Consider the following 21,698-nt stretch of genomic DNA (forward strand, 5'->3'; position numbering starts at 1 on the left):
CTACTGCATGTGACAGCTTATGGTGTGCTTCCACCAACCAAATGCTTCTTTTATACCTTATCTACTTTAGGAATACACTTTGATATATATCACTGGATCTTCGCCTTGGAGAATAAATATGGCAGCAGTGGGATTTGATTCCAGCAGCTTGAATAGCTCTGTCATCCTACAACCTGCTGTACACTTTAAAATATTTTAACTCTCATATCTGGAATGTCATTCAAAACTTTACCCAAAGTCAGGAAAAGCAGAGATAAAATGTAAAAGAAGCCAGGTACATTTAACAAGTAATGATTATATTTGTCTTCAGATTTCCTTCATTTAGTGCAACTGATGTATCCAAATAACTTTGAAGTACTATTGAAATGCCTAAGATAGACAGCTGTGAGATTAAAATCCAGAAAGATAGGAAAGATAGAGAAATCGGAATATAAATCCATCAATTTATACCAATTAGTCACGTTGCCAACATTTCCATCTCTAATTGTATGATAAGACCACTCAGTAATTAAATATTAGTTATGATATTACTTCTAATTACTTCATGCCAACTTAATTTTGGCTCATCTTTACTCTTAGAAGATAACATTTTGAAAACGTTTGGGAAGTCTCTTGTAACAATGATGAACTGTTGAGTAGCTATAGGAATCTTCCACCAACCAACTTCAGTTGGGTAATATCCTATCTAATGGAAAAAAAGAATCACTTTGCCATTAATAACTGCCCTACTCTTTGTATAATAAAGATGGCAGTAGTGAGATTTGCACCCACACCTCCAAAGAGACTGGAGCCTTAATCCAGCGCCTTAGACTGCTCGGCCATGCTACCACATGTGCATGTTGTTAGGGTAGCTCACAGATCTAGAACATCAAAATAAAAGGGTTTTTTTGTTTTAAAGTATTAATTGAAAAGATGTCAGCAAAAGTTAAAAGAAAGTTCATTATTAAACATAAATCCGATGAGAAATTCAGATTTTTTATAGAATTGCATTTTGTTTATTTTCATTGAAATAACAAAAGAAATTGAGATGCATGAAGTAATAAAATATTAGTTCTGATAGGGCACATAATTACTTCAAGCAAAATTAAAATTTGAATATCTTTATTGTTAGCAGATATCATTATTTTAAAGGTTTGAATAGACTGTTGCAACTATGATGAACTGTTGGGAACTTGGTGGCTAATGCTGGGTACTATCACCAACCTTTTTCAGTTGGTTAATATCTGATCAAAAATCAATTCTTTGGAAAATAAGATTGGCAGCAGTGGGATTTGAACCCACGCCTCCAAAGAGACTGGAGCCTAATCTAGCGCCTTAGACCGCTCGGCCATGCTACCACTGGCACACATGGAGTTCTTATCTCACAGATCTTTCATGTAATTAAGATTGCTGCAAATTAAATGTTTAATTTTGTTTTAAAGCGACACTTGGAAAGAAGTTTCATGTTAAAAGTCTATTAAATGAAAAACAATTCGCTAATACAAGATTTCAATGAAAGGTAAAAACATCCATGTTTTACTTGGTAATATTGATGAGAACTGATTTTTTAATTTTCTCAGTTACTTTTTGTTTGTTTTAACTGACATATTCAAAAATTGAGATGCTTGCTAGATGCATAATGTAGATCGCAGAGATATTCAAAGCCACTTTTTGAGAGCAACAATACATTTTAGATAGTTCTAAAAAAGGTTTGAGAAAACTATTAAAACCATGATAACTTGTTTTGAGCTACTGCATGTGACAGCTTATGGTGTGCTTCCACTAACCAAATTTAGCTTCTTTTATACCTTATCTACTTTAGGAAAGCACTTTGATATATATCACTGGATCTTCTCCTTGGAGAATAAATATGGCAGCAGTGGGATTTGATTCCAGCAGCTTGAATAGCTCTGTCATCCTACAACCCGCTTAACACTTTAAAATATTTTAGCTCTCATATCTGGAATGTCATTCAAAACTTTACCCAAAGTCAGGAAAAGCTGAGATAAAATGCAAAAGAAGCCAGGTACATTTAACAAGTAATGATTATATTTGTCTTCAATTTTCCTTCATTTAGTGCAACTGATGTATCCAAATAACTTTTAAGTATTATTCAAATGCCTAAAATAGACAGCTGTGAGATTAAAATCCAGAGAGATAGGAAAGATAGAGAAATCGGAATATAAATCCATCAATTTATACCAATGAGTCACGTTGCCAACATTTCCATCTCTAATTGTATGATAAGACAACTCAGTAAATAAATATTAGTTATGATATTACTTCTAATTAATTCATGCCAACTTAATTTTGGCTCATCTTTACTCTTAGCAGATAACATTTTTAAAACGTTTGGGAAGTCTCTTGTAACAATGATGAACTGTTGAGTAGCTATAGGAATCTTCCACCAACCAACTTCAGCTGGGTAATATCCTATCTAATGGAAAAAAAGAATCACTTTGCCATCAATAACTGCCCTACTCTTTGTATAATAAAGATGGCAGTAGTGAGATTTGCACCCACGCCTCCAAAGAGACTGGAGCCTTAATCCAGCGCTATAGACTGCTCGGCCATGCTACCACATGTGCATGTTGTTAGGGTAGCTCACAGATCTAGAACATCAAAATTAAAGGGTTTTTTTGTTTTAAAGTATTAATTGAAAAGATGTCAGCAAAAGTTAAAAGAAATTTCATTATTAAACATAAATCCGATGAGAAATTCAGATTTTTTATAGAATTGCATTTTGTTTATTTTCATTAAAATAACAAAAGAAATTGAGATGCATGAAGTAATAAAATATTAGTTCTGATAGGGCACATAATTACTTCATGCAAAATTAAAATTTGAATATTTTTATTGTTAGCAGATATCATTATTTTAAAGGTTTGAATAGACTGTTGCAACTATGATGAACTGTTGGGAACTTGGTGGCTAATGCAGGGTACTATCACCAACCTTTTTCAGTTGGTTAATATCTGATCAAAAATCAATTATTTGGAAAATAAGATTGGCAGCAGTGGGATTTGAACCCACGCCTCCGAAGAGACTGGAGCCTAAATCTAGCGCCTTAGACCGCTCGGCCATGCTACCACTGGCACACATGGAGTTCTTATCTCACAGATCTTTCATGTAATTAAGATTGCTGCAAATTAAATGTTTAATTTTGTTTTAAAGCGACACTTGGAAAGAAGTTTCATGTTAAAAGTCTATGAAATGAAAAACAATTCGCTAATACAAGATTTCAATGAAAGGTAAAAACATCCATGTTTTACTTGGTAATATTGATGAGAACTGATTTTTTAATTTTCTCAGTTACTTTTTGTTTGTTTTAACTGACATATTCAAAAATTGAGATGCTTGCTAGATGCATAATGTAGATCGCAGAGATATTCAAAGCCACTTTTTGAGAGCAACAATACAATTTAGATAGTTCTAAAAAAGGTTTGAGAAAACTATTAAAACCATGATAACTTCTTTTGAGCTACTGCATGTGACAGCTTATGGTGTGCTTCCACCAACCAAATTTAGCTTCTTTTATACCTTATCTACTTTAGGAATACACTTTGATATATATCACTGGATCTTCTCCTTGGAGAATAAATATGGCAGCAGTGGGATTTGATTCCAGCAGCTTGAATAGCTCTGTCATCCTACAACCTGCTGTACACTTTAAAATATTTTAACTCTCATATCTGGAATGTCATTCAAAACTTTTCCCAAAGTCAGGAAAAGCAGAGATAAAATGTAAAAGAAGCCAGGTACATTTAACAAGTAATGATTATATTTGTCTTCAGATTTCCTTCATTTAGTGCAACTGATGTATCCAAATAACTTTGAAGTACTATTCAAATGCCTAAGATAGACAGCTGTGAGATTAAAATCCAGAAAAATATTAAAGATAGAGAAATCGGAATATAAATCCATCAATTTATACCAATGAGTCACGTTGCCAACATTTCCATCTCTAATTGTATGATAAGACCACTCAGTAAATAAATATTAGTTATGATATTACTTCTAATTACTTCATGCCAACTTAATTTTGGCTCATCTTTACTCTTAGCAGATAACATTTTTAAAACGTTTGGGAAGTCTCTTGTAACAATGATGAACTGTTGAGTAGCTATAGGAATCTTCCACCAACCAACTTCAGTTGGGTAATATCCTATTTAATGGAAAAAAAGAATCACTTTGCCATCAATAACTGCCCTACTCTTTGTATAATAAAGATGGCAGTAGTGAGATTTGCACCCACACCTCCAAAGAGACTGGAGCCTTAATCCAGCGCCTTAGACTGCTCGGCCATGCTACCACATGTGCATGTTGTTAGGGTAGCTCACAGATCTAGAACATCAGATATCATTATTTTAAAGGTTTGAGAAGACTGTTGCAACTATGATGAACTGTTGGGAACTTGGTGGCTAATACAGGTTACTATCACCAACCTTTTTCAGTTGGTTAATATCTGATCAAAAATCAATTCTTTGGAAAATAAGATTGGCAGCAGTGGGATTTGAACCCACACCTCCGAAGAGACTGGAATCAAAATCCAGCGCCTTAGACCGCTCGGCCATGCTACCACTGGCACACATGGAGTTCTTACCTCACAGATCTTTCATTTAATTAATATTGCTGCAAATTAAATGTTTAATTTTGTTTTAAAGCGACACTTGGAAAGAAGTGTCATGTTAAAAGTCTATGAAATGATAAACAATACGCTAATACAAGAATTCAATGAAAGGTAAAAACATCCATGTTATACTTGGTAATATTGATGAGAACTGATTTTTTAATTTTCTCAGTTACTTTTTGTTTGTTTTAACTGACATATTCAAAAATTGAGATGCTTGCTATATGCATAATGCAGATCGCAGAGATATTCAAAGCCACTTTTTGAGAGCAACAATACAATTTAGATAGTTCTAAAAAAGGTTTGAGAAAACTATTAAAACCATGATAACTTGTTTTGAGCTACTGCATGTGACAGCTTATGGTGTGCTTCCACCAACCAAATGCTTCTTTTATACCTTATCTACTTTAGGAATACACTTTGATATATATCACTGGATCTTCGCCTTGGAGAATAAATATGGCAGCAGTGGGATTTGATTCCAGCAGCTTGAATAGCTCTGTCATCCTACAACCTGCTGTACACTTTAAAATATTTTAACTCTCATATCTGGAATGTCATTCAAAACTTTACCCAAAGTCAGGAAAAGCAGAGATAAAATGTAAAAGAAGCCAGGTACATTTAACAAGTAATGATTATATTTGTCTTCAGATTTCCTTCATTTAGTGCAACTGATGTATCCAAATAACTTTGAAGTACTATTGAAATGCCTAAGATAGACAGCTGTGAGATTAAAATCCAGAAAGATAGGAAAGATAGAGAAATCGGAATATAAATCCATCAATTTATACCAATTAGTCACGTTGCCAACATTTCCATCTCTAATTGTATGATAAGACCACTCAGTAATTAAATATTAGTTATGATATTACTTCTAATTACTTCATGCCAACTTAATTTTGGCTCATCTTTACTCTTAGAAGATAACATTTTGAAAACGTTTGGGAAGTCTCTTGTAACAATGATGAACTGTTGAGTAGCTATAGGAATCTTCCACCAACCAACTTCAGTTGGGTAATATCCTATCTAATGGAAAAAAAGAATCACTTTGCCATTAATAACTGCCCTACTCTTTGTATAATAAAGATGGCAGTAGTGAGATTTGCACCCACACCTCCAAAGAGACTGGAGCCTTAATCCAGCGCCTTAGACTGCTCGGCCATGCTACCACATGTGCATGTTGTTAGGGTAGCTCACAGATCTAGAACATCAAAATAAAAGGGTTTTTTGTTTTAAAGTATTAATTGAAAAGATGTCAGCAAAAGTTAAAAGAAAGTTTATTATTAAACATAAATCCGATGAGAAATTCAGATTTTTTATAGAATTGCATTTTGTTTATTTTCATTGAAATAACAAAAGAAATTGAGATGCATGAAGTAATAAAATATTAGTTCTGATAGGGCACATAATTACTTCATGCAAAATTAAAATTTGAATATCTTTGTTATTAGCAGATTGTCATTATTTTAAAGGTTTGAATAGACTGTTGCAACTATGATGAACTGTTGGGAACTTGGTGGCTAATGCAGGGTACTATCACCAACCTTTTTCAGTTGGTTAATATCTGATCTAAAGTCAATTCTTTGGAAAATAAGATTGGCAGCAGTGGGATTTGAACCCACACCTCCGAAGAGACTGGAGCCTAAATCCAGCGCCTTAGACCGCTCGGCCATGCTACCACTGGCACACATGGAGTTCTTATCTCACAGATCTTTCATGTAATTAAGATTGCTGCAAATTAAATGTTTAATTTTGTTTTAAAGCGACACTTGGAAAGAAGTTTCATGTTAAAAGTCTATGAAATGAAAAACAATTCGCTAATACAAGATTTCAATGAAAGGTAAAAACATCCATGTTTTACTTGGTAATATTGATGAGAACTGATTTTTTAATTTTCTCAGTTACTTTTTGTTTGTTTTAACTGACATATTCAAAAATTGAGATGCTTGCTAGATGCATGATGTAGATCGCAGAGATATTCAAAGCCACTTTTTGAGAGCAACAATACAATTTAGATAGTTCTAAAAAAGGTTTGAGAAAACTATTAAAACCATGATAACTTGTTTTGAGCTACTGCATGTGACAGCTTATGGTGTGCTTCCACCAACCAAATTTAGCTTCTTTTATACCTTATCTACTTTAGGAATACACTTTGATATATATCACTGGATCTTCTCATTGGAGAATAAATATGGCAGCAGTGGGATTTGATTCCAGCAGCTTGAATAGCTCTGTCATCCTACAACCCGCTTAACACTTTAAAATATTTTAGCTCTCATATCTGGAATGTCATTCAAAACTTTACCCAAAGTCAGGAAAAGCTGAGATAAAATGCAAAAGAAGCCAGGTACATTTAACAAGTAATGATTATATTTGTCTTCAATTTTCCTTCATTTAGTGCAACTGATGTATCCAAATAACTTTTAAGTATTATTCAGTGCCTAAAATAGACAGCTGTGAGATTAAAATCCAGAGAGATAGGAAAGATAGAGAATTCGGAATATAAATCCATCAATTTATACCAATGAGTCACGTTGCCAACATTTCCATCTCTAATTGTATGATAAGACCACTCAGTAATTAAATATTAGTTATGATATTAGTTCTAATTAATTCATGCCAACTTAATTTTAGCTCATCTTTACTCTTAGCAGATAACATTTTTAAAACGTTTGGGAAGTCTCTTGTAACAATGATGAACTGTTGAGTAGCTATAGGAATCTTCCACCAACCAACTTCAGCTGGGTAATATCCTATCTAATGGAAAAAAAGAATCACTTTGCCATCAATAACTGCCCTACTCTTTGTATAATAAAGATGGCAGTAGTGAGATTTGCACCCACGCCTCCAAAGAGACTGGAGCCTTAATCCAGCACTTTAGACTGCTCGGCCATGCTACCACATGTGCATGTTGTTAGGGTAGCTCACAGATCTAGAACATCAAAATTAAAGGGTTTTTTTGTTTTAAAGTATTAATTGAAAAGATGTCAGCAAAGGTTAAAAGAAAGTTCATTATTAAACATAAATCCGATGAGAAATTCAGATTTTTTATTGAATTGCATTTTGTTTATTTTCATTGAAATAACAAAAGAAATTGAGATGCATGAAGTAATAAAATATTAGTTCTGATAGGGCACATAATTACTTCATGCAAAATTAAAATTTGAATATCTTTATTGTTAGCAGATATCATTATTTTAAAGGTTTGAGAAGACTGTTGCAACTATGATGAACTGTTGGGAACTTGGTGGCTAATGCAGGGTACTATCACCAACCTTTTTCAGTTGGTTAATATCTGATCAAAAATCAATTCTTTGGAAAATAAGATTGGCAGCTGTGGGATTTGAACCCACGCCTCCAAAGAGACTGGAGCCTAATCTAGCGCCTTAGACCGCTCGGCCATGCTACCACTGGCACACATGGAATTCTTATCTCACAGATCTTTCATGTAATTAAGATTGCTGCAAATTAAATGTTTAATTTTGTTTTAAAGCGACACTTGGAAAGAAGTTTCATGTTAAAAGTCTATTAAATGAAAAACAATTCGCTAATACAAGATTTCAATGAAAGGTAAAAACATCCATGTTTTACTTGGTAATATTGATGAGAACTGATTTTTTAATTTTCTCAGTTACTTTTTGTTTGTTTTAACTGACATATTCAAAAATTGAGATGCTTGCTAGATGCATAATGTAGATCGCAGAGATATTCAAAGCCACTTTTTGAGAGCAACAATACATTTTAGATAGTTCTAAAAAAGGTTTGAGAAAACTATTAAAACCATGATAACTTGTTTTGAGCTACTGCATGTGACAGCTTATGGTGTGCTTCCACTAACCAAATTTAGCTTCTTTTATACCTTATCTACTTTAGGAAAGCACTTTGATATATATCACTGGATCTTCTCCTTGGAGAATAAATATGGCAGCAGTGGGATTTGATTCCAGCAGCTTGAATAGCTCTGTCATCCTACAACCCGCTTAACACTTTAAAATATTTTAGCTCTCATATCTGGAATGTCATTCAAAACTTTACCCAAAGTCAGGAAAAGCTGAGATAAAATGCAAAAGAAGCCAGGTACATTTAACAAGTAATGATTATATTTGTCTTCAATTTTCCTTCATTTAGTGCAACTGATGTATCCAAATAACTTTTAAGTATTATTCAAATGCCTAAAATAGACAGCTGTGAGATTAAAATCCAGAGAGATAGGAAAGATAGAGAAATCGGAATATAAATCCATCAATTTATACCAATGAGTCACGTTGCCAACATTTCCATCTCTAATTGTATGATAAGACAACTCAGTAAATAAATATTAGTTATGATATTACTTCTAATTAATTCATGCCAACTTAATTTTGGCTCATCTTTACTCTTAGCAGATAACATTTTTAAAACGTTTGGGAAGTCTCTTGTAACAATGATGAACTGTTGAGTAGCTATAGGAATCTTCCACCAACCAACTTCAGCTGGGTAATATCCTATCTAATGGAAAAAAAGAATCACTTTGCCATCAATAACTGCCCTACTCTTTGTATAATAAAGATGGCAGTAGTGAGATTTGCACCCACGCCTCCAAAGAGACTGGAGCCTTAATCCAGCGCTATAGACTGCTCGGCCATGCTACCACATGTGCATGTTGTTAGGGTAGCTCACAGATCTAGAACATCAAAATTAAAGGGTTTTTTTGTTTTAAAGTATTAATTGAAAAGATGTCAGCAAAAGTTAAAAGAAATTTCATTATTAAACATAAATCCGATGAGAAATTCAGATTTTTTATAGAATTGCATTTTGTTTATTTTCATTGAAATAACAAAAGAAATTGAGATGCATGAAGTAATAAAATATTAGTTCTGATAGGGCACATAATTACTTCATGCAAAATTAAAATTTGAATATTTTTATTGTTAGCAGATATCATTATTTTAAAGGTTTGAATAGACTGTTGCAACTATGATGAACTGTTGGGAACTTGGTGGCTAATGCAGGGTACTATCACCAACCTTTTTCAGTTGGTTAATATCTGATCAAAAATCAATTATTTGGAAAATAAGATTGGCAGCAGTGGGATTTGAACCCACGCCTCCGAAGAGACTGGAGCCTAAATCTAGCGCCTTAGACCGCTCGGCCATGCTACCACTGGCACACATGGAGTTCTTATCTCACAGATCTTTCATGTAATTAAGATTGCTGCAAATTAAATGTTTAATTTTGTTTTAAAGCGACACTTGGAAAGAAGTTTCATGTTAAAAGTCTATGAAATGAAAAACAATTCGCTAATACAAGATTTCAATGAAAGGTAAAAACATCCATGTTTTACTTGGTAATATTGATGAGAACTGATTTTTTAATTTTCTCAGTTACTTTTTGTTTGTTTTAACTGACATATTCAAAAATTGAGATGCTTGCTAGATGCATAATGTAGATCGCAGAGATATTCAAAGCCACTTTTTGAGAGCAACAATACAATTTAGATAGTTCTAAAAAAGGTTTGAGAAAACTATTAAAACCATGATAACTTCTTTTGAGCTACTGCATGTGACAGCTTATGGTGTGCTTCCACCAACCAAATTTAGCTTCTTTTATACCTTATCTACTTTAGGAATACACTTTGATATATATCACTGGATCTTCTCCTTGGAGAATAAATATGGCAGCAGTGGGATTTGATTCCAGCAGCTTGAATAGCTCTGTCATCCTACAACCTGCTGTACACTTTAAAATATTTTAACTCTCATATCTGGAATGTCATTCAAAACTTTACCCAAAGTCAGGAAAAGCAGAGATAAAATGTAAAAGAAGCCAGGTACATTTAACAAGTAATGATTATATTTGTCTTCAGATTTCCTTCATTTAGTGCAACTGATGTATCCAAATAACTTTGAAGTACTATTCAAATGCCTAAGATAGACAGCTGTGAGATTAAAATCCAGAAAAATATTAAAGATAGAGAAATCGGAATATAAATCCATCAATTTATACCAATGAGTCACGTTGCCAACATTTCCATCTCTAATTGTATGATAAGACCACTCAGTAAATAAATATTAGTTATGATATTACTTCTAATTACTTCATGCCAACTTAATTTTGGCTCATCTTTACTCTTAGCAGATAACATTTTTAAAACGTTTGGGAAGTCTCTTGTAACAATGATGAACTGTTGAGTAGCTATAGGAATCTTCCACCAACCAACTTCAGTTGGGTAATATCCTATTTAATGGAAAAAAAGAATCACTTTGCCATCAATAACTGCCCTACTCTTTGTATAATAAAGATGGCAGTAGTGAGATTTGCACCCACACCTCCAAAGAGACTGGAGCCTTAATCCAGCGCCTTAGACTGCTCGGCCATGCTACCACATGTGCATGTTGTTAGGGTAGCTCACAGATCTAGAACATCAGATATCATTATTTTAAAGGTTTGAGAAGACTGTTGCAACTATGATGAACTGTTGGGAACTTGGTGGCTAATACAGGTTACTATCACCAACCTTTTTCAGTTGGTTAATATCTGATCAAAAATCAATTCTTTGGAAAATAAGATTGGCAGCAGTGGGATTTGAACCCACACCTCCGAAGAGACTGGAATCAACATCCAGCGCCTTAGACCGCTCGGCCATGCTACCACTGGCACACATGGAGTTCTTACCTCACAGATCTTTCATTTAATTAATATTGCTGCAAATTAAATGTTTAATTTTGTTTTAAAGCGACACTTGGAAAGAAGTGTCATGTTAAAAGTCTATGAAATGATAAACAATACGCTAATACAAGAATTCAATGAAAGGTAAAAACATCCATGTTATACTTGGTAATATTGATGAGAACTGATTTTTTAATTTTCTCAGTTACTTTTTGTTTGTTTTAACTGACATATTCAAAAATTGAGATGCTTGCTATATGCATAATGCAGATCGCAGAGATATTCAAAGCCACTTTTTGAGAGCAACAATACAATTTAGATAGTTCTAAAAAAGGTTTGAGAAAACTATTAAAACCATGATAACTTGTTTTGAGCTACTGCATGTGACAGCTTATGGTGTGCTTCCACCAACCAAATGCTTCTTTTATACCTTATCTACTTTAGGAATACACTTTGATATATATCACTGGATCTTCGCCTTGGAGAATAAATATGGCAGCAGTGGGATTTGATTCCAGCAGCTTGAATAGCTCTGTCATCCTACAACCTGCTGTACACTTTAAAATATTTTAACTCTCATATCTGGAATGTCATTCAAAACTTTACCCAAAGTCAGGAAAAGCAGAGATAAAATGTAAAAGAAGCCAGGTACATTTAACAAGTAATGATTATATTTGTCTTCAGATTTCCTTCATTTAGTGCAACTGATGTATCCAAATAACTTTGAAGTACTATTGAAATGCCTAAGATAGACAGCTGTGAGATTAAAATCCAGAAAGATAGGAAAGATAGAGAAATCGGAATATAAATCCATCAATTTATACCAATTAGTCACGTTGCCAACATTTCCATCTCTAATTGTATGATAAGACCACTCAGTAATTAAATATTAGTTATGATATTACTTCTAATTACTTCATGCCAACTTAATTTTGGCTCATCTTTACTCTTAGAAGATAACATTTTGAAAACGTTTGGGAAGTCTCTTGTAACAATGATGAACTGTTGAGTAGCTATAGGAATCTTCCACCAACCAACTTCAGTTGGGTAATATCCTATCTAATGGAAAAAAAGAATCACTTTGCCATTAATAACTGCCCTACTCTTTGTATAATAAAGATGGCAGTAGTGAGATTTGCACCCACACCTCCAAAGAGACTGGAGCCTTAATCCAGCGCCTTAGACTGCTCGGCCATGCTACCACATGTGCATGTTGTTAGGGTAGCTCACAGATCTAGAACATCAAAATAAAAGGGTTTTTTTGTTTTAAAGTATTAATTGAAAAGATGTCAGCAAAAGTTAAAAGAAAGTTCATTATTAAACATAAATCCGATGAGAAATTCAGATTTTTTATAGAATTGCATTTTGTTTATTTTCATTGAAATAACAAAAGAAATTGAGATGCATGAAGTAATAAAATATTAGTTCTGAAAGGGCACATAATTACTTCAAGCAAAATTAAAATTTGAATATCTTTATTGTTAGCAGATATCATTATTTTAAAGGTTTGAATAGACTGTTGCAACTATGATGAACTGTTGGGAACTTGGTGGCTAATGCTGGGTACTATCACCAACCTTTTTCAGTTGGTTAATATCTGATCAAAAATCAATTCTTTGGAAAATAAGATTGGCAGCAGTGGGATTTGAACCCACGCCTCCAAAGAGACTGGAGCCTAATCTAGCGCCTTAGACCGCTCGGCCATGCTACCACTGGCACACATGGAGTTCTTATCTCACAGATCTTTCATGTAATTAAGATTGCTGCAAATTAAATGTTTAATTTTGTTTTAAAGCGACACTTGGAAAGAAGTTTCATGTTAAAAGTCTATTAAATGAAAAACAATTCGCTAATACAAGATTTCAATGAAAGGTAAAAACATCCATGTTTTACTTGGTAATATTGATGAGAACTGATTTTTTAATTTTCTCAGTTACTTTTTGTTTGTTTTAACTGACATATTCAAAAATTGAGATGCTTGCTAGATGCATAATGTAGATCGCAGAGATATTCAAAGCCACTTTTTGAGAGCAACAATACATTTTAGATAGTTCTAAAAAAGGTTTGAGAAAACTATTAAAACCATGATAACTTGTTTTGAGCTACTGCATGTGACAGCTTATGGTGTGCTTCCACTAACCAAATTTAGCTTCTTTTATACCTTATCTACTTTAGGAAAGCACTTTGATATATATCACTGGATCTTCTCCTTGGAGAATAAATATGGCAGCAGTGGGATTTGATTCCAGCAGCTTGAATAGCTCTGTCATCCTACAACCCGCTTAACACTTTAAAATATTTTAGCTCTCATATCTGGAATGTCATTCAAAACTTTACCCAAAGTCAGGAAAAGCTGAGATAAAATGCAAAAGAAGCCAGGTACATTTAACAAGTAATGATTATATTTGTCTTCAATTTTCCTTCATTTAGTGCAACTGATGTATCCAAATAACTTTTAAGTATTATTCAAATGCCTAAAATAGACAGCTGTGAGATTAAAATCCAGAGAGATAGGAAAGATAGAGAAATCGGAATATAAATCCATCAATTTATACCAATGAGTCACGTTGCCAACATTTCCATCTCTAATTGTATGATAAGACAACTCAGTAAATAAATATTAGTTATGATATTACTTCTAATTAATTCATGCCAACTTAATTTTGGCTCATCTTTACTCTTAGCAGATAACATTTTTAAAACGTTTGGGAAGTCTCTTGTAACAATGATGAACTGTTGAGTAGCTATAGGAATCTTCCACCAACCAACTTCAGCTGGGTAATATCCTATCTAATGGAAAAAAAGAATCACTTTGCCATCAATAACTGCCCTACTCTTTGTATAATAAAGATGGCAGTAGTGAGATTTGCACCCACGCCTCCAAAGAGACTGGAGCCTTAATCCAGCGCTATAGACTGCTCGGCCATGCTACCACATGTGCATGTTGTTAGGGTAGCTCACAGATCTAGAACATCAAAATTAAAGGGTTTTTTTGTTTTAAAGTATTAATTGAAAAGATGTCAGCAAAAGTTAAAAGAAATTTCATTATTAAACATAAATCCGATGAGAAATTCAGATTTTTTATAGAATTGCATTTTGTTTATTTTCATTAAAATAACAAAAGAAATTGAGATGCATGAAGTAATAAAATATTAGTTCTGATAGGGCACATAATTACTTCATGCAAAATTAAAATTTGAATATTTTTATTGTTAGCAGATATCATTATTTTAAAGGTTTGAATAGACTGTTGCAACTATGATGAACTGTTGGGAACTTGGTGGCTAATGCAGGGTACTATCACCAACCTTTTTCAGTTGGTTAATATCTGATCAAAAATCAATTATTTGGAAAATAAGATTGGCAGCTGTGGGATTTGAACCCACGCCTCCGAAGAGACTGGAGCCTAAATCTAGCGCCTTAGACCGCTCGGCCATGCTACCACTGGCACACATGGAGTTCTTATCTCACAGATCTTTCATGTAATTAAGATTGCTGCAAATTAAATGTTTAATTTTGTTTTAAAGCGACACTTGGAAAGAAGTTTCATGTTAAAAGTCTATGAAATGAAAAACAATTCGCTAATACAAGATTTCAATGAAAGGTAAAAACATCCATGTTTTACTTGGTAATATTGATGAGAACTGATTTTTTAATTTTCTCAGTTACTTTTTGTTTGTTTTAACTGACATATTCAAAAATTGAGATGCTTGCTAGATGCATAATGTAGATCGCAGAGATATTCAAAGCCACTTTTTGAGAGCAACAATACAATTTAGATAGTTCTAAAAAAGGTTTGAGAAAACTATTAAAACCATGATAACTTCTTTTGAGCTACTGCATGTGACAGCTTATGGTGTGCTTCCACCAACCAAATTTAGCTTCTTTTATACCTTATCTACTTTAGGAATACACTTTGATATATATCACTGGATCTTCTCCTTGGAGAATAAATATGGCAGCAGTGGGATTTGATTCCAGCAGCTTGAATAGCTCTGTCATCCTACAACCTGCTGTACACTTTAAAATATTTTAACTCTCATATCTGGAATGTCATTCAAAACTTTTCCCAAAGTCAGGAAAAGCAGAGATAAAATGTAAAAGAAGCCAGGTACATTTAACAAGTAATGATTATATTTGTCTTCAGATTTCCTTCATTTAGTGCAACTGATGTATCCAAATAACTTTGAAGTACTATTCAAATGCCTAAGATAGACAGCTGTGAGATTAAAATCCAGAAAAATATTAAAGATAGAGAAATCGGAATATAAATCCATCAATTTATACCAATGAGTCACGTTGCCAACATTTCCATCTCTAATTGTATGATAAGACCACTCAGTAAATAAATATTAGTTATGATATTACTTCTAATTACTTCATGCCAACTTAATTTTGGCTCATCTTTACTCTTAGCAGATAACATTTTTAAAACGTTTGGGAAGTCTCTTGTAACAATGATGAACTGTTGAGTAGCTATAGGAATCTTCCACCAACCAACTTCAGTTGGGTAATATCCTATTTAATGGAAAAAAAGAATCACTTTGCCATCAATAACTGCCCTACTCTTTGTATAATAAAGATGGCAGTAGTGAGATTTGCACCCACACCTCCAAAGAGACTGGAGCCTTAATCCAGCGCCTTAGACTGCTCGGCCATGCTACCACATGTGCATGTTGTTAGGGTAGCTCACAGATCTAGAACATCAGATATCATTATTTTAAAGGTTTGAGAAGACTGTTGCAACTATGATGAACTGTTGGGAACTTGGTGGCTAATACAGGTTACTATCACCAACCTTTTTCAGTTGGTTAATATCTGATCAAAAATCAATTCTTTGGAAAATAAGATTGGCAGCAGTGGGATTTGAACCCACACCTCCGAAGAGACTGGAATCAACATCCAGCGCCTTAGACCGCTCGGCCATGCTACCACTGGCACACATGGAGTTCTTACCTCACAGATCTTTCATTTAATTAATATTGCTGCAAATTAAATGTTTAATTTTGTTTTAAAGCGACACTTGGAAAGAAGTGTCATGTTAAAAGTCTATGAAATGATAAACAATACGCTAATACAAGAATTCAATGAAAGGTAAAAACATCCATGTTATACTTGGTAATATTGATGAGAACTGATTTTTTAATTTTCTCAGTTACTTTTTGTTTGTTTTAACTGACATATTCAAAAATTGAGATGCTTGCTATATGCATAATGCAGATCGCAGAGATATTCAAAGCCACTTTTTGAGAGCAACAATACAATTTAGATAGTTCTAAAAAAGGTTTGAGAAAACTATTAAAACCATGATAACTTGTTTTGAGCTACTGCATGTGACAGCTTATGGTGTGCTTCCACCAACCAAATGCTTCTTTTATACCTTATCTACTTTAGGAATACACTTTGATATATATCACTGGATCTTCGCCTTGGAGAATAAATATGGCAGCAGTGGGATTTGATTCCAGCAGCTTGAATAGCTCTGTCATCCTACAACCTGCTGTACACTTTAAAATATTTTAACTCTCATATCTGGAATGTCATTCAAAACTTTACCCAAAGTCAGGAAAAGCAGAGATAAAATGTAAAAGAAGCCAGGTACATTTAACAAGTAATGATTATATTTGTCTTCAGATTTCCTTCATTTAGTGCAACTGATGTATCCAAATAACTTTGAAGTACTATTGAAATGCCTAAGATAGACAGCTGTGAGATTAAAATCCAGAAAGATAGGAAAGATAGAGAAATCGGAATATAAATCCATCAATTTATACCAATTAGTCACGTTGCCAACATTTCCATCTCTAATTGTATGATAAGACCACTCAGTAATTAAATATTAGTTATGATATTACTTCTAATTACTTCATGCCAACTTAATTTTGGCTCATCTTTACTCTTAGAAGATAACATTTTGAAAACGTTTGGGAAGTCTCTTGTAACAATGATGAACTGTTGAGTAGCTATAGGAATCTTCCACCAACCAACTTCAGTTGGGTAATATCCTATCTAATGGAAAAAAAGAATCACTTTGCCATTAATAACTGCCCTACTCTTTGTATAATAAAGATGGCAGTAGTGAGATTTGCACCCACACCTCCAAAGAGACTGGAGCCTTAATCCAGCGCCTTAGACTGCTCGGCCATGCTACCACATGTGCATGTTGTTAGGGTAGCTCACAGATCTAGAACATCAAAATAAAAGGGTTTTTTGTTTTAAAGTATTAATTGAAAAGATGTCAGCAAAAGTTAAAAGAAAGTTTATTATTAAACATAAATCCGATGAGAAATTCAGATTTTTTATAGAATTGCATTTTGTTTATTTTCATTGAAATAACAAAAGAAATTGAGATGCATGAAGTAATAAAATATTAGTTCTGATAGGGCACATAATTACTTCATGCAAAATTAAAATTTGAATATCTTTGTTATTAGCAGATTGTCATTATTTTAAAGGTTTGAATAGACTGTTGCAACTATGATGAACTGTTGGGAACTTGGTGGCTAATGCAGGGTACTATCACCAACCTTTTTCAGTTGGTTAATATCTGATCTAAAGTCAATTCTTTGGAAAATAAGATTGGCAGCAGTGGGATTTGAACCCACACCTCCGAAGAGACTGGAGCCTAAATCCAGCGCCTTAGACCGCTCGGCCATGCTACCACTGGCACACATGGAGTTCTTATCTCACAGATCTTTCATGTAATTAAGATTGCTGCAAATTAAATGTTTAATTTTGTTTTAAAGCGACACTTGGAAAGAAGTTTCATGTTAAAAGTCTATGAAATGAAAAACAATTCGCTAATACAAGATTTCAATGAAAGGTAAAAACATCCATGTTTTACTTGGTAATATTGATGAGAACTGATTTTTTAATTTTCTCAGTTACTTTTTGTTTGTTTTAACTGACATATTCAAAAATTGAGATGCTTGCTAGATGCATGATGTAGATCGCAGAGATATTCAAAGCCACTTTTTGAGAGCAACAATACAATTTAGATAGTTCTAAAAAAGGTTTGAGAAAACTATTAAAACCATGATAACTTGTTTTGAGCTACTGCATGTGACAGCTTATGGTGTGCTTCCACCAACCAAATTTAGCTTCTTTTATACCTTATCTACTTTAGGAATACACTTTGATATATATCACTGGATCTTCTCATTGGAGAATAAATATGGCAGCAGTGGGATTTGATTCCAGCAGCTTGAATAGCTCTGTCATCCTACAACCCGCTTAACACTTTAAAATATTTTAGCTCTCATATCTGGAATGTCATTCAAAACTTTACCCAAAGTCAGGAAAAGCTGAGATAAAATGCAAAAGAAGCCAGGTACATTTAACAAGTAATGATTATATTTGTCTTCAATTTTCCTTCATTTAGTGCAACTGATGGATCCAAATAACTTTTAAGTATTATTCAGTGCCTAAAATAGACAGCTGTGAGATTAAAATCCAGAGAGATAGGAAAGATAGAGAATTCGGAATATAAATCCATCAATTTATACCAATGAGTCACGTTGCCAACATTTCCATCTCTAATTGTATGATAAGACCACTCAGTAATTAAATATTAGTTATGATATTAGTTCTAATTAATTCATGCCAACTTAATTTTAGCTCATCTTTACTCTTAGCAGATAACATTTTTAAAACGTTTGGGAAGTCTCTTGTAACAATGATGAACTGTTGAGTAGCTATAGGAATCTTCCACCAACCAACTTCAGCTGGGTAATATCCTATCTAATGGAAAAAAAGAATCACTTTGCCATCAATAACTGCCCTACTCTTTGTATAATAAAGATGGCAGTAGTGAGATTTGCACCCACGCCTCCAAAGAGACTGGAGCCTTAATCCAGCACTTTAGACTGCTCGGCCATGCTACCACATGTGCATGTTGTTAGGGTAGCTCACAGATCTAGAACATCAAAATTAAAGGGTTTTTTTGTTTTAAAGTATTAATTGAAAAGATGTCAGCAAAGGTTAAAAGAAAGTTCATTATTAAACATAAATCCGATGAGAAATTCAGATTTTTTATTGAATTGCATTTTGTTTATTTTCATTGAAATAACAAAAGAAATTGAGATGCATGAAGTAATAAAATATTAGTTCTGATAGGGCACATAATTACTTCATGCAAAATTAAAATTTGAATATCTTTATTGTTAGCAGATATCATTATTTTAAAGGTTTGAGAAGACTGTTGCAACTATGATGAACTGTTGGGAACTTGGTGGCTAATGCAGGGTACTATCACCAACCTTTTTCAGTTGGTTAATATCTGATCAAAAATCAATTCTTTGGAAAATAAGATTGGCAGCTGTGGGATTTGAACCCACGCCTCCGAAGAGACTGGAGCCTAAATCCAGCGCCTTAGACCGCTCGGCCATGCTACCACTGGCGCACATGGAGTTCTTATCTCACAGATCTTTCATTTAATTAAGATTGCTGCAAATTAAATGTTTAATTTTGTTTTAAAGCGACACTTGGAAAGAAGTGTCATGTTAAAAGTCCATGAAATGATAAACAATACGCTAATACAAGAATTCAATGAAAGGTAAAAACATCCATGTTATACTTGGTAATATTGATGAGAACTGATTTTTTAATTTTCTCAGTTACTTTTTGTTTGTTTTAACTGACATATTCAAAAATTGAGATGCTTGCTATATGCATAATGCAGATCGCAGAGATATTCAAAGCCACTTTTTGAGAGCAACAATACAATTTAGATAGTTCTAAAAAAGGTTTGAGAAAACTATTAAAACCATGATAACTTGTTTTGAGCTACTGCATGTGACAGCTTATGGTGTGCTTCCACCAACCAAATGCTTCTTTTATACCTTATCTACTTTAGGAATACACTTTGATATATATCACTGGATCTTCGCCTTGGAGAATAAATATGGCAGCAGTGGGATTTGATTCCAGCAGCTTGAATAGCTCTGTCATCCTACAACCTGCTGTACACTTTAAAATATTTTAACTCTCATATCTGGAATGTCATTCAAAACTTTACCCAAAGTCAGGAAAAGCAGAGATAAAATGTAAAAGAAGCCAGGTACATTTAACAAGTAATGATTATATTTGTCTTCAGATTTCCTTCATTTAGTGCAACTGATGTATCCAAATAACTTTGAAGTACTATTGAAATGCCTAAGATAGACAGCTGTGAGATTAAAATCCAGAAAGATAGGAAAGATAGAGAAATCGGAATATAAATCCATCAATTTATACCAATTAGTCACGTTGCCAACATTTCCATCTCTAATTGTATGATAAGACCACTCAGTAATTAAATATTAGTTATGATATTACTTCTAATTACTTCATGCCAACTTAATTTTGGCTCATCTTTACTCTTAGAAGATAACATTTTGAAAACGTTTGGGAAGTCTCTTGTAACAATGATGAACTGTTGAGTAGCTATAGGAATCTTCCACCAACCAACTTCAGTTGGGTAATATCCTATCTAATGGAAAAAAAGAATCACTTTGCCATTAATAACTGCCCTACTCTTTGTATAATAAAGATGGCAGTAGTGAGATTTGCACCCACACCTCCAAAGAGACTGGAGCCTTAATCCAGCGCCTTAGACTGCTCGGCCATGCTACCACATGTGCATGTTGTTAGGGTAGCTCACAGATCTAGAACATCAAAATAAAAGGGTTTTTTGTTTTAAAGTATTAATTGAAAAGATGTCAGCAAAAGTTAAAAGAAAGTTTATTATTAAACATAAATCCGATGAGAAATTCAGATTTTTTATAGAATTGCATTTTGTTTATTTTCATTGAAATAACAAAAGAAATTGAGATGCATGAAGTAATAAAATATTAGTTCTGATAGGGCACATAATTACTTCATGCAAAATTAAAATTTGAATATCTTTGTTATTAGCAGATTGTCATTATTTTAAAGGTTTGAATAGACTGTTGCAACTATGATGAACTGTTGGGAACTTGGTGGCTAATGCAGGGTACTATCACCAACCTTTTTCAGTTGGTTAATATCTGATCTAAAATCAATTCTTTGGAAAATAAGATTGGCAGCAGTGGGATTTGAACCCACACCTCCGAAGAGACTGGAGCCTAAATCCAGCGCCTTAGACCGCTCGGCCATGCTACCACTGGCACACATGGAGTTCTTATCTCACAGATCTTTCATGTAATTAAGATTGCTGCAAATTAAATGTTTAATTTTGTTTTAAAGCGACACTTGGAAAGAAGTTTCATGTTAAAAGTCTATGAAATGAAAAACAATTCGCTAATACAAGATTTCAATGAAAGGTAAAAACATCCATGTTTTACTTGGTAATATTGATGAGAACTGATTTTTTAATTTTCTCAGTTACTTTTTGTTTGTTTTAACTGACATATTCAAAAATTGAGATGCTTGCTAGATGCATGATGTAGATCGCAGAGATATTCAAAGCCACTTTTTGAGA

At 33.5% G+C, this 21,698-nt stretch overlaps 12 non-coding genes across 12 annotated transcripts; all 12 read right to left on the reverse strand.

The window, feature by feature from the left end:
• Positions 1 to 1,256: 1,256 nt before the first annotated feature.
• Positions 1,257 to 1,337, reverse strand: TRNAP-AGG (transfer RNA proline (anticodon AGG)). Its single transcript is given in 2 exon segments — positions 1,257 to 1,291; positions 1,300 to 1,337. It is a non-coding gene; the product is annotated as a tRNA-Pro (tRNA).
• A 1,650-nt stretch (positions 1,338 to 2,987) lies between these two features.
• TRNAL-UAG (transfer RNA leucine (anticodon UAG)) lies at positions 2,988 to 3,069 on the reverse strand. Its single transcript has one exon. It is a non-coding gene; the product is annotated as a tRNA-Leu (tRNA).
• A 1,408-nt stretch (positions 3,070 to 4,477) lies between these two features.
• Positions 4,478 to 4,559, reverse strand: TRNAQ-UUG (transfer RNA glutamine (anticodon UUG)). The gene has a single exon. It is a non-coding gene; the product is annotated as a tRNA-Gln (tRNA).
• A 1,647-nt stretch (positions 4,560 to 6,206) lies between these two features.
• Positions 6,207 to 6,288, reverse strand: TRNAL-UAG (transfer RNA leucine (anticodon UAG)). Its single transcript has one exon. It is a non-coding gene; the product is annotated as a tRNA-Leu (tRNA).
• A 3,380-nt stretch (positions 6,289 to 9,668) lies between these two features.
• Positions 9,669 to 9,750, reverse strand: TRNAL-UAG (transfer RNA leucine (anticodon UAG)). The gene has a single exon. It is a non-coding gene; the product is annotated as a tRNA-Leu (tRNA).
• Positions 9,751 to 11,158: 1,408 nt separating this feature from the next.
• On the reverse strand, positions 11,159 to 11,240 carry TRNAQ-UUG (transfer RNA glutamine (anticodon UUG)). Its single transcript has one exon. It is a non-coding gene; the product is annotated as a tRNA-Gln (tRNA).
• A 1,647-nt stretch (positions 11,241 to 12,887) lies between these two features.
• TRNAP-AGG (transfer RNA proline (anticodon AGG)) lies at positions 12,888 to 12,968 on the reverse strand. Its single transcript is given in 2 exon segments — positions 12,888 to 12,922; positions 12,931 to 12,968. It is a non-coding gene; the product is annotated as a tRNA-Pro (tRNA).
• A 1,650-nt stretch (positions 12,969 to 14,618) lies between these two features.
• TRNAL-UAG (transfer RNA leucine (anticodon UAG)) lies at positions 14,619 to 14,700 on the reverse strand. The gene has a single exon. It is a non-coding gene; the product is annotated as a tRNA-Leu (tRNA).
• Positions 14,701 to 16,108: 1,408 nt separating this feature from the next.
• Positions 16,109 to 16,190, reverse strand: TRNAQ-UUG (transfer RNA glutamine (anticodon UUG)). Its single transcript has one exon. It is a non-coding gene; the product is annotated as a tRNA-Gln (tRNA).
• Positions 16,191 to 17,837: 1,647 nt separating this feature from the next.
• TRNAL-UAG (transfer RNA leucine (anticodon UAG)) lies at positions 17,838 to 17,919 on the reverse strand. The gene has a single exon. It is a non-coding gene; the product is annotated as a tRNA-Leu (tRNA).
• Positions 17,920 to 19,568: 1,649 nt separating this feature from the next.
• On the reverse strand, positions 19,569 to 19,650 carry TRNAL-UAG (transfer RNA leucine (anticodon UAG)). Its single transcript has one exon. It is a non-coding gene; the product is annotated as a tRNA-Leu (tRNA).
• Positions 19,651 to 21,297: 1,647 nt separating this feature from the next.
• TRNAL-UAG (transfer RNA leucine (anticodon UAG)) lies at positions 21,298 to 21,379 on the reverse strand. The gene has a single exon. It is a non-coding gene; the product is annotated as a tRNA-Leu (tRNA).
• Between the last annotated feature and the right edge of the window lie 319 nt (positions 21,380 to 21,698).

This window comes from Taudactylus pleione, unplaced genomic scaffold, assembly GCF_031769625.1.
Source record: "Taudactylus pleione unplaced genomic scaffold, aTauple2 ptg000016l, whole genome shotgun sequence".
Taxonomy (NCBI): domain Eukaryota; kingdom Metazoa; phylum Chordata; class Amphibia; order Anura; family Myobatrachidae; genus Taudactylus; species Taudactylus pleione.